The sequence below is a fragment of the Nothobranchius furzeri genome, chromosome 7 (genome assembly GCF_043380555.1).
Source record: "Nothobranchius furzeri strain GRZ-AD chromosome 7, NfurGRZ-RIMD1, whole genome shotgun sequence".
NCBI classification, from domain to species: domain Eukaryota; kingdom Metazoa; phylum Chordata; class Actinopteri; order Cyprinodontiformes; family Nothobranchiidae; genus Nothobranchius; species Nothobranchius furzeri.
The window spans coordinates 56,334,163-56,347,095 of record NC_091747.1 but is presented as its reverse complement, the minus strand read 5'-3'; the positions used below and the strand labels follow the sequence as shown (position 1 = coordinate 56,347,095).

Genomic DNA, 12,933 nt, shown 5'->3' with positions numbered 1-12,933 from the left:
CGGCCGCAGGTCAGATGATACGACTACAAAATCTATCATCGACCTGTGACCTAGGCTGCCCTGGTACCAAGTGTACCGGTGGGCATCCTTATGTTCGAACATGGTGTTCGTTATGGCCAAACTGCGGCTTGCACAGAAGTCCAATAACAAAACACCGCTCGAGTTCAGATTAGGTGGGCCGTTCCTCCCAATCACACCCCTCCAGGTCAAGCTGTCATTGCCCACGTGAGCATTGAAGTCCCCCAGCAGGAAAATGGAGTCCCCTGATGGAGCACTATCTAGCACTCGTCCCAGGGACTCCAAAAAGGGTGGGTACTCTGGACTGATATTTGGCCCATAAGCACAAACAACAGTCAGGACCCGTTCCCCGACCCGAAGGCGCAAGGAAGCTACCCTCTTGTCCCCCGGGGTAAACCCCAACACACAGGCAGAGAGTCTCGGGGCTAACAAAAAGCCAACCCCAGCCCTCTGCCTCTCACCCGGAGCAACTCCAGCAAAGTAGAGTGTCCAACCCCTCTCCAGGTCTCGGGTTCCAGAGCCAATGCAATGTGTCGAGGTGAGTCCGACTATATCTAGCCGGTACCGCTCAACCTCTGCCACAAGCTCTGGCTCCTTCCCCACCAGCGAGGTGACGTTCCATGTCCCAAAAACTAGTTTTCTTGTCCGGGGATTGGACCGCCAAGGCTCCCGCCTTGGTCTGCCACCCGATTCACATTGCACCGGACCCTTCATGTTCCTCCTGCGGGTGGTGGGTCCACAGTTGGACGAGCCCATGTATCCGGTTCGGGCTGGGCCCGGCCGGGCCCCATGGGCGAAAGCCCGGCCACCAGGCGCTCGCTCATGGGCCCCAACCCCAGGCCTGGCTCCAGGGTGGGACCCCGGTAACCCTCCGGGCCGGGTACTCCGACTCTTCGTTTTAACCGCCATGAAAGATCCTTCGAACCGTTCTTTGTCTCACCCTTCACCTAAGACCAATTTGTCATGGGAGGCCCTACCAGGGGCACTAAGTGCCCCAGACAACATAGCTCCTAGGATCATTAGGGCACTCAAACTCCTCCACCACGATATATATATATATATATATATGTATGTATATATGTATGTATGTATATATATATATATATATATATATATATATATATATATATATATATATATATATATATATATACAGGTGCTGGCCAGTAAATTAGAATATCATCAAAAGGTTGAAAATATTTCAGTAATTCCATTCAAAACGTGAAACTTGTACATTATATTCATGCAATGCACACAGACCAATGTATTTCCAATGTTCATTACATTTAAATTTGATATTCATAAGTGACAACTAATGAAAACTCCAAATTTGGTATCTCAAAAAATTAGAATATTCTGAAAAGGCTGAATATAGAAGACACCTGCTGCCACTCTAATCAGCTGATTTACTCAAAACACCTGCAAAGGCCTTTAAAAGGTACCTCAGTCTTGTTTTGAAGGCACCACAATCATGGGGAAGACTTCTGACTTAACAGCTGTCCAAAAGACAATCATTGACACCTTGCACAAGGAGGGCAAGACACAAAAGGTGATTGCTAAAGAAGCTGGCTGTTCGCAGAGCTCTGTGTCCAAGCACATTAACAGACAGGCGAAGGGACGGAAAAAATGTGGTAGAAAAAAGTGTACAAGCTCTAGGGATAACCGCACCCTGCAGAGAATTGTGACGACAAACCCATTCAAAAATGTGGGGGAGATCCACAAAGAGTGGACTGCAGCTGGAGTCAGCGCTTCAAGAACCACCACGAGGAGACTCATGAAAGACATGGGATTCAGGTGTCGCATTCCGTGTGTCAAGCCACTCTTGAACATGAAACAGCGCAAGAAGCGTCTCGCCTGGGCCAAGGACAAAAAGGACTGGACTGATGCTGAGTGGTCCAAAGTTATGTTTTCTGATGAAAGCAAGTTCTGCATTTCCTTTGGAAATCAAGGACCCAGAGTCTGGAGGAAGAGCGGAGAAGCACAGAATCCACGTTGCATGAGGTCCAGTGTAAAGTTTCCACCGTCAGTGATGGTGTGGGGTGCCATGTCATCTGCCGGTGTTGGCCCACTCTGTTTCCTGAGGTCCAGGGTCAATGCAGCCGTCTACCAGGAAGTTTTAGAGCACTTCATGCTTCCTGCTGCTGACCAACTTTATGGGGATGCAGACTTCACCTTTCAACAGGACTTGGCACCTGCACACAGTGCCAAAACCACCAGCACCTGGTTCAAGGACCATGGTATCCCTGTCCTTGATTGGCCAGCAAACTCGCCTGACCTTAACCCCATAGAAAATCTATGGGGTATTGTGAAGCGGAGGATGCAATACGCTAGACCCAACAATGCAGAGGAGCTGAAGACGACTATCAGAGCAACCTGGGCTCTCATAACACCTGAGCAGTGCCACAGACTGATCGAGTCCATGCCACGCCGCATTACTGCAGTTATTGAGGCAAAAGGAGCCCCGACTAAGTATTGAGTGCTATACATGCACATTCTTTTCATGTTCATTCTTTTCAGTTGGCCAACATTAGAGAAACAAACATTTTTTCATTGGCCTTTAGAATATTCTAATTTTCTGAGATACCAGATTTGATGTTTTCATTGGTTGTCACCTATAAATATCAAAATTAAACGTAATAAACATCGGAAATACATTGGTCTGTGTGCATTGCATGAATATAATGTACAAGTTTCACGTTTTGAATGGAATTACTGAAATATTTTCAACCTTTTGATGATATTCTAATTTACTGGCCAGCACCTGTATATCATTACTGGTGGCAAAGGGTATATAATAACAGTGCCACCATCACTGACAGCAAGCAGCACACTGTTCAGGCTTTGTCATTTCAAATGTCTCTATTAAAGACGTTAGCAACGATGGTCTCTACTCCGGTTCCTACAGGAGCAGAGGTTATCTGTGCAAATTGCGTTTTTTACAAGTGAAGCTCTCTGAAAGTTAAAAAGTGACCAAGAGAGTCTGGACACGACCAAACAGATCGGTTAGAATAGTTTTAAATAGAGATTCTTCACTTTAAATGCTGCTTCTGTGTGTGATGTATTCCTTTGACCTTGGGAGCAGGCAGGCAGAAAGCAGCTGATTTATTGATAGTTATTATAAGCAGAGGATTGGACACAGGCGACTTTTGGATCTTAAAATGAATGAAACACTGAGGAGTATATATGCTGAAAGGGTGATTACTGGATGACAGACAGCTGGGGCGATGATCAGTGAATGAGAGACAGGTGTGTAACAATCAAATTGACTGAGACGCTCACTCGCTCATTCTCTAACCTGCACTTCCTCATGAGGATCGTGGGGACCTGACTGTCACCAGGCGGGAGGTAGGGGACACCCTGAAGTCCATCGCCATGCCACACAAAGACAAACATCTCTTCACACAATCACTCACACCTATGGCCAGTTAGGATGAAGCCAGGATTTGAACCTGTAACTTCCTCGGAGCGAGGCAACAGCACTACCAACTGCGAGAAGATGATGATTTATAAAACTGCTATCTCCAGCGGTCAATGGGCAATCAGGCGGGATACACCCTGGACAGAGAGCCAGTCCATCACAGGGCAACACAGAGAAACACAGGACAAACAACCAGACACACACTCGCACCTGAGGACAATTTGGACAGACCAATCAACCTAACAGTCATGTCAGGAAGCCGGAGTACCCGAAGAGACCCCACGCATGCACAGGGAGAACATGCAAACTCCATGCAGAAAGATCCCCGGCCGGGAAGCGAACCCAGCCCCTATACACAACGCCCTTAAACCTTTACATTTGTTTTTGCTCTAAACAGAGGCAACAATCCAAAGTTGACACCAACAAAAGTTAAACAAGTGAATAAAGAGCTACTTGGAGCCAAATCTTTTCCTCCAATAATTAACAACATCTCTGAGAGCCACATAAATCCTCCCTCATGGCTCGTTAAAGCGCTCTCAAACAAAGCTTAGGCGTGTAGAAAACACTCAAATAACTGATTAATCGCAAAGTTTTTTCAACAAAACTATTGTTTGTCAGCATTAGAACCCAAAGCCTTCATTTAGACAAGCAAATCGACTTTATTGTATTAAAAACTGAACAGATTAGATGCTGTGCGTGGTATTTTAGAGTAAAAGGAGTCAACTTAGTACAGTTTTATCCTTAGTGGAAATACAAGAATGTACACACCTTGGCAACCATAACAAAATATTTATTTTCTGCATCATTATACAAATAAGTTCCCTAGAAATTGTACAATATGGTTTTCTATTCACCTTTCAGAGCCTGTAAACATCTAACCGGGTATCACACCAAACAAAAGGAGATTTGCTAATTTTCTGTTGTCTGTATTTGCTTGTGGACTTTGTAAAGATTTAATTTACATCTATTTAATGAACCGTAAGACATGAAATTCCATAGTGAATATGAAATCAATCTCATGGATCTTTGGGTACTTTTAACCAGAAGATTGGAACTTTTTATTGCAGGGATTATGTAACAACTTCGTATTAACTGAGAGACAACAGAAGAGAGTCACCTTTAAAATGTTTAAGAAGATTTATTTCTAAACAGTTTTAAACAAGACTAACTCTAAATTCTAAATGAATGGGTGGATCTTAGTGTGAATGAGACGTGAGATGAATGGTGTATGTGTGAGTGATGTCATCAGAACTCTCATATCCAGAGAAGCAAGTCTGAATGATGTTGTGATGTTTTGCTCTTAAGCTATGATCGGAGTTTCATAAACACATAAGACGCCATGTTGTTGCTCCACACATACCCTTCAGGATGAGACCTCCGTACAGATCCAGAATGCCAGGTCCTCGGACCCCCCTTTCGGTACCGGAGCCGATGAAACAGCGTCAGCAGTACGACAGACTAGTCTTTGGATTGTCTCCAGGTAAAAAGCGACAGTTGGCTGATAGCGTCAGATGGACCCGGAGGGTCCGTGAGTTCAGCTTTTATTCTGAAAGGAACCGTTGCTTGGTTGGTAAAATGCAACAGATTTTATCCAGCTTGTTGGTTCTTTGCTTGAAAAAGAAGTCCGGGTGGCCGGTCTGATAGTTCTCCCAGAATGCGGTGAACTGATCTAAAATGGCGTGGGGGCTGGTTTTTTTAATCTGGATGTTTTGATTTATGGTCGAATCAAAGTTGGACAGATTTATAAACACCACAGAGACTGTGCCACGCTTCAGAAAGTCAGGTTCCAATTAGATGAGTAAAAGCAATGTGTCGTGTTTACATTACGTGTGATCAGGATGTCTAGTGCACCTAGATTAAAGTCATATTACTTATTAAAACTTACTAATCATAACATTGTCGTTTCACAGATTGGTCCACATTATTATTGGACTAACCCTTTGTTTGATTAGGTTTATTAAAATAGAGTTTTTTGATTTCTTAAACAGAAAGAGTCCTTTGTCTTCATTCTTCTCTTGGGCTGGAAAGGAAGCAGTTTAGAAGCAAATGCATGACCTTGGGGCAGTCTCATGCAGATTAGTTCTGTGTGTAAATAACCTTCGGTGGAATAGCTCCGTCATCACGTTTCAACTTACATAGACAAGGTTTTAGATTTTGACACCTCACTGTCCATGACACTTGTTTTTACAAGCTCAAGTCATTGTAGATGGCCACAGACAAAGGCAGTGTTAAGGATGGTTATTGTCTGCCATCTAGTTCCAGTATTCCACATCCAAGGAATGCTTTTGGGCAAAGATGCCAACGATTTGGGGAACTACTCCCACCTACAGGCTTGGGATGATGCCTGTGGAACTGAAATTTCTGCTGAAAGTGAGGTGGTGGAGGTTTTTTCTAGATGTGTGAAGAACAAGCAACTCAACAATGGCCTCTGTGGGAGAATTCCAAAGTAAAAACCTCTGTTAACCCAAATTAACACAAAACCCCATTTCATCTTTACCAAAAATGATCAGGATGTTTCTGAGAAATGTGGGGAAATTTGTGCCCTGATGAGACAAAACCTTTTAGGCAGTGTGTATCTGCTGTAAAATTCCACTACCTCCGCTCCGGCACGAACTCCGCAGCAAAAACGGTCCCGTTGTAGTCAATCAGAGCTACTCCACTACTGTGGCCATGCGGCGCAGTGCGCCGCCCGCCGGTCCGCTGGAGCACCTCCGCAGTCAATGGACAGAAATCACAACCGCCCAACAGGAAAGGGAGCAAACACAACTTCCGTTATTTCACAATAAATCGATAAACAAAAAGCGTTTTTTTGTTTCATATGCACAGGTTTAACAACTTTTAATAACTATCAATGGCGGTTGAACTTTAAATGCACAAAAATAAGCCATAAATACAGTTTCTACTATCAAAGTAGTCACCCTTTGTTGATCCAAACACTGCTGATCTCTCAACACAAATGATGGGCAGATTAAACTGTTCTTTTCGATGCTTCTCCCACACAACGGGTGTTTGGAACTAACTTCCGCATTTATTGCTCAGACTGTATCGCAAGATCTCAAAAATCCCGCGCATGACTGTTTGCCCCCCTCAGGTCTCCGCACCGGAGCGGAGCCGTTGTAGAGCGGGTATAGTATAATTTGAGTTCGGAAGCGAGCGGCAGCGGAAAGCGGGGGCGGGGCGGAGACAGTGGAATTTTGGGGTAAAATTAAAACAAAACAATATACCAGCAATCAAGCATGGAGGTGGTAGTGTGATGCTCTGGGGATGCTTTCCTGCTTCAGGACATTTCTACTAGCACATCCTAAATGAGCATTTCTGACCTTTGACCTTAGGTTGTTTGTGACAGAAAATCCTCCATCTAGCTGAATTTAAAGAAAAACTCTGCAGTTTCAGCTTGCTTTTAGCACCCCCTAGTGTACGTTTCTCCTTGCTGTGCGTTTGTCTTTTTAACACCTTAATCTAACAGCTGAAATGTCTTCTCAGCCTTCATTAGTTTCTAGAGAAGCGACTCATCACTAAATTAAACAAATCAGCTGTGTTCACATGCAGAAAACGTGCTGGAAGCAGATTCCAGTGCCAGGCATGTCAGCTCCACTTCACTCAGTCCACCAGGGACCAGACTGGCAACTGTAAAGTTGCAAGTGCGACTCAGAGGGTGGTGGGGGTCTGAGTCGCATTTCATTAACCCTGTAAAGGGCTATTTTAGCACATATTGGCCCAGGAAAATAATTTAAAAATATGAGAATGTTGCATCCTATGCCTATAAAATTCCACAAGAATGATTGGGACAGACGTGGAACTGTTCTATAGAAATTAGTTTGTTCTGGAAAACTTCGTGCATTTAGCTGATGACATTTTGTACAAAAATGTAAAATCCATAACTTACAATAACGATTTTACGGGTCACATCAAACAAATGTCTAAATTATGAACAAAAAAGGTTAATCCAGAAATGCTCCAAGCAGCGGAGACTGATGCTGTTTGCTTCTGGCAAAACTGACTCAGTTACTTCCTGACACAACCCATGGTGGGGTGGGTGGTGGGTGGGGGGGACGCGCTCACGCAGCATCAGGCTTCATCAGTTCCATGGCTAATGGTGTGCTTCCAATTAAGAGCTCCCAGTGATCACAGCAGAGGATTTGTACAAACCCAGTGAGCTAAAGTGACAGATGCCGAGAGAGGTGATAACAAGAAGACGGCGTAAGAAGGGAGTTGAGTCTTGCATAAAATTTACGAGCAAATAAGAGCAGTAAATAAGAAAGATGAGCAAGACTGGAGCAGGGGGAGAATCCGTGGAGTTTATTGGCTGCTTTAGAGAGCACGGGCGCTTGGCTTTGACACTAAGGACTGTAATTATACACACATTGATTGGGTTAGGCCGCTAATTACACTCGTCTGTGTTTGCGTGTAAACACAGGAACATATGTTTACTCAGGCGTCATGCCAGCAGCTGAGCGCGTTGCTGTGCTCTCACAAGGAGTGCATAAATCTCCCACAGTTGTCTCAGCGGCGGTGATGATTCATGATCTGCTGAAGAGCACATTACCATCGAGAAAAGAGTTTAAATCATCGGGAGAATCTGTGGAGATGCAGCGCTTTAGGATTTTTATGCAGCTGGTTCGTGCTCCAAGTTTACGCCTCCTGGTTTTTTTGCCCCCACTGTGGCAACAGAAACTCAAGGAACCCAATTTTCTGGTGCCATTTACAATTTCTAAGATCAAAGGATATTTCTGCATTCCTCTTATTAATGTTCGTTGTGTCATCTTTATGGTGTGAAATTAAAAGATCTGCAAGGGTCAGCCGCAATTATCTGCAGTTAGTGAATGTCATTTTTGAGGAAATGAGGTTTTCTTTTACAGAATGCTTACATCGGCCAAGCTAAATGAACTTGCATATGAGCTGTGATTCAGCTGTCAAGCTTTAGTTTATTTATCTGTTTCTCAGATAAATTTATTCCGCTTTTTATGGGCAGATAAACTAATCCAAAATAAATGCAAATATAGAAATTTATTATTCATTTTTGTTATTTTTCCTCGTTAATCTGTAATGAAAACAGTGTCTGCTCAGTAACAAATGTTATCTTTTAAAATGAAACTGACTTTAAATAGGACTCAAAATTAAAAAGCGGTGAAGAAATTGTTGGAAAGTCACAAAGGACTTTAGTTTTTCTTCATCACAGATGTTATTCGACGTTTGTGAATAAATGTATTGAACTTTGTTTACGGGAGATAAAAGTTATTCTCTGACCCTGTTTGATATGTGTCATGTATTTAACATATTATGTACGTGAATTTTAAAGACATTTTTCATACTAAGAAAGTGTTTATTTTTGAGTAAAGTTACTTTAGGTTTGCAGTGAAAATGTGTAGAGGACAATATTTGCTCGTCTCACGAAATTTACGTAATAAATCAGACAAGAAGAAGAAGAAAAAGAAAAAGGTGGTTTTGAAGAGACATTCAGAGAGAATATTTTGGAAGTCAAACTGTCTCTGTCTCACATGTAGTGGGATGTATACCCAAGGACTCGTCAAGGATAAACAACATCTATTGAATGTTTTACCCCTGATAGCCAGGAAGATGAACCTACTGTATCCCAATGCATAGACATCAATCAATCAAACTTTATTTGTATAGCACTTTTCGTATACGAAAAATACAGCTCAGAGCGCTTTACAGGTTCAAATCACCCTATACAACCCATAATCCCATCATTTCCCCAAAAATATAAAAATAATTTTGACAGTTGCACCCCCCTCACATACACACACACAAACAACAAATACACACATGCACACACACAAAACTTAAAAAAAAAAAAAAATAAAATATCATAAGTAAACATTAGGTCGAGTTCAGATGGTTTAAGTAACGAATGACATGCCATCAGGTGAGCCATCTGCCTCGGTAGTCGATCGACGGCAGCAGCAAAGGCACCAGCCCAGGGCTCCCAGGGAGGTAGGGTGAAAACCCCCCACCACCACCTAAGCACTCCCCGAGGTGCGCCCAAACCACCACAGTTGACCACCACCCCCGAGGCAGAGGGTCCCACAGAGGAAAACACTGACACGAACAAATAAAAATATTAAGAGCTACTATGGATAGTAAAATAACTAAAAAAGTGATTAAAAGATAGTAAAACACTAAGACATAAATGTCTAGTAAAAGTTAAATATAAATAATAAAATAAAAATAAAACAAGCAATATAGCTAAAAACAGATATCAATTAAAATCTATGGTAAAAGGTGAGTCTGCTCTTAAAGACCGTTCTCTACAACCCTGAGGTCCTCTGGCAGCCTGTTCCAGAGACGAGGGCCATAAAATTGGAAGGACGCCTTGCCATGGGTATGTGTCCTGACGTTTGGAATCACAAGAAGACGGCTGGCAGAGGTCGTGAGGGTTCGTAAGGTATAAGCAGTTCCGAAAAACAAGAAGGCCCAAGACCATTAAGACACTTAAAACCATTAAGAGAACCTTAAAATCGATCCTGAGACATACGGAGAGTCAATGCAGTGATTCTAAAACTGGTGTAATGTGCATACATGCTGCTGAGTTTTGTAAAAGTTGTAAGCCTGAAATATTCTTTTTGGGAAGACCAGAAAGCAGGCCATTACAGTAGTCTATTCTACTGTTGATAAAAGCATGCATCAGTGTCTCCGTATTGGCCAGAGAGAGAATGGGGTGGACTCTGACAATATTCTTTAAATGATAAAAAAATAATTTAGTAATGTTTTTTATGTGTGGGATAAAAGTCAACTCAGTCGAAAGTCACACCCAGGTTCTTCACTTGTTCAGAAGGATTAAAAGTAGGGTTGGGCATCCAGAGGCGGAGCTAGCCTAAATGGCGCCCTGTGCGAGAAACCCCTGTGTTGTTGCTATTAGTCAGGCTATAGAAGCCAGATAAACTGGGTTATAGATGCATGTACTGTCTTCACATAAAAATATAAAGTAATGATTGTAAAATGTATTCTACTGAACATAATAGATCATCATTCAAAGAATTAACTGCTACATATTTTCTTCAAGGTAAGCTGAGCAGAATTCTAGCTTTCAATAAACCACTTTAAAATTGATATTACAACTCGAGTTTAGGGCTTCTTGTAGGACTTAAAGTTATTAAATGCTTATGCTAGAGCAGTGAGTTGCATTACTACATCAAATTTATTGCTATAATTTATTATAGTAATGTATGTGGTCTAATTGTGTTCTACAATGTGTTAGGACTGTCGTGTTCCTGTAATGTAGAACAGTCATGGGTGTTTGTCTTCCTACAAATGCTCGGAAAATAAATAGGCTACTTTGTGAAGGAATTAGGACATAATATATAATATAATATATAATATTGTCCAATAATTACCAAAAAATCACCAGGGGAAATGTGATTATATTAAATTTTTGTGACTTGTCCCACCATTCGCCGTTCAAACTGACGTATGGTGCTGGGATGTTCGGAACCAAGTGACCGTGAGTTGGTGAGTTCAAAGCGTGTCGCAACTCTCTCTCTACAGCTCTGGTACCGAGTCCTGACTCCCTAACCCTAACCCTTCTCCAAAACATGTTTTTGTCTAAATGAAGGTGATGTTGTTGTTCATAGAAATAAAATTCATGTTGACGTTAACATTATTTCATCAAGTAGGATCTGTGGTTAGCTGGCTCATTTAAAACATGTCATGTCTTGAAAGAATCGGAATCAGGAATCAGGAACTGGAATCGAAATGAGGAATTGGAATCGGAATCATTCAAAATTAAACGATGCCCAACCCTAAGTAAAAGACATTGATAGTGTTTTTGGTAAAAGTTTCTCTCTCTGGGCCTCGGGACCGATGACTAAAACTTCAGTTTTGTCCTAGTTGAGCTGGAGAAAGTTTTCTGCCATCCAGGATTTGATGTGTAAAATGCAGTTTAAAAGTGCATCCATTGGCTATGTGTCATCAGGAGACACAGAGATGTACAACTGTGTGTCATCAGCGTAGCTGTGGAATTCACCCCATGTCTCCTGATGACCCCGCCAAGAGGGAGCATATAAAGGTTAAAAAGCACTGGGCCTAAAACTGAACCCTGGGGCACACCACTTGTAATCCCATGAACCCTAGAAGAGCAGGTATCCAAACTCAACATAAAAGTCCTGTCTGTGAGGTAGGATGTGAACCATCTGTGGACAGCACCAGAGAGGCTGATCTGTTTTAAACAAGTTAAAAGAATAGTGTGGTCTCCTGTATCAAAGACAGCACTAAGATCCAGTAGAACCAACACCGTTACGCTTCGGGCATCATAACTAACTCTACAATCATTTAAAATCTTGAGAAGGGCCATCTCCATGCTGTGGTTTACCCTAAAACCAGACTGAAATATCTCTTGGACATTATGAGTATTGACAAAATCATTAAGTTGAATTAAAACAAGTTTATCTAGATTTTTGCTTAAAAATGGTAAGTTGGATTCCGGTCTGAAGTTGTTGAAATCATTAAAATCTAAATTGCTCTTCTTCAACAATCAACATGGTTAAAATCTCATCTTAAAGGAATCATAGAATTGCTTAAAAACTCTAGTGGGAATTGGGTTCAACACATGTGGACATGAATACATAGACACATCATTGGGCGCTGGAGAACGTCACCACCATATTGGATGGGTTCCTCACTCTCCAAGTCTAACTGGAGTCAGTACAGAGTGAGCAACTGTGCCCATATTTTGTGCAGCTGACATTTGCAACAGCCGACATACTATTACAGCTCAAGTGGGATTACTATTGACTTTTCCAGCCAACCTGTTGGGGTTTTAGATTTTAGTTTATTTTATTTCATTTGTATTTTTATTTTAATTATCATTGCCATATCATGTGTCCGATTTTGTGAAAAAGCCTAATGAAATGTGTTTTTTAGTCAGGTAGAAAGTAGAAACAAATGCACCAGGGGTGAAAGGAGACCCATCCAAGATGGAGGTCCGCTGCTACGCCAGCTCCAACATGCAGCGGCAGTCCATGGGGTGTCTATATGATGTCTGTGGCCCGATGGACTAGAAGATCAAGAGACATTTAGATTATGGAGGAGCTCAGTTGAGGCTTATGAAAGACATTTTTACAAAGAGATGGTCATGTGTTTGGGAACACGTTAAAAATAGGGGTTCTAATGTTTGGTATCACTGGTGGTGTCGGGGACAATCAGAAGTACATTTTCTTCTTTGTTGTTCTTTTGTTTTTTGTTTGTTAACTGAGATTGAGTGTGGGTTTGTTCAATCAATCAATCAATCAATCAATCAATCAATCAATCAATCAATCAATCAATCAATCAATCGGATGCAGCTCAAAGCGCTGCAGAATATTGAAGAACTACTAACAGTCAACTTCCTCTTCCCTACCCCCCCCCCCCCCCCCCACACACACACACACTCACAGTTAGAAGCTAAAATGAAAGGAAAGTTTGGAATTTGATGCATGTTTATGATTCAATCAGAAGTTTAAAAAAAAATTAACAAACTTTTCAAACAAAAACTTCGGTTC

At 42.0% G+C, this 12,933-nt stretch overlaps 1 protein-coding gene across 1 annotated transcript in view; it reads left to right on the top strand.

Moving 5' to 3' along the window:
• Window positions 1-12,933, top strand: part of LOC129167081 (myosin-9) — a 121,475-nt gene that overhangs the window by 93,253 nt on the left and 15,289 nt on the right. The gene's annotated exons all lie outside the window — the stretch shown is intronic.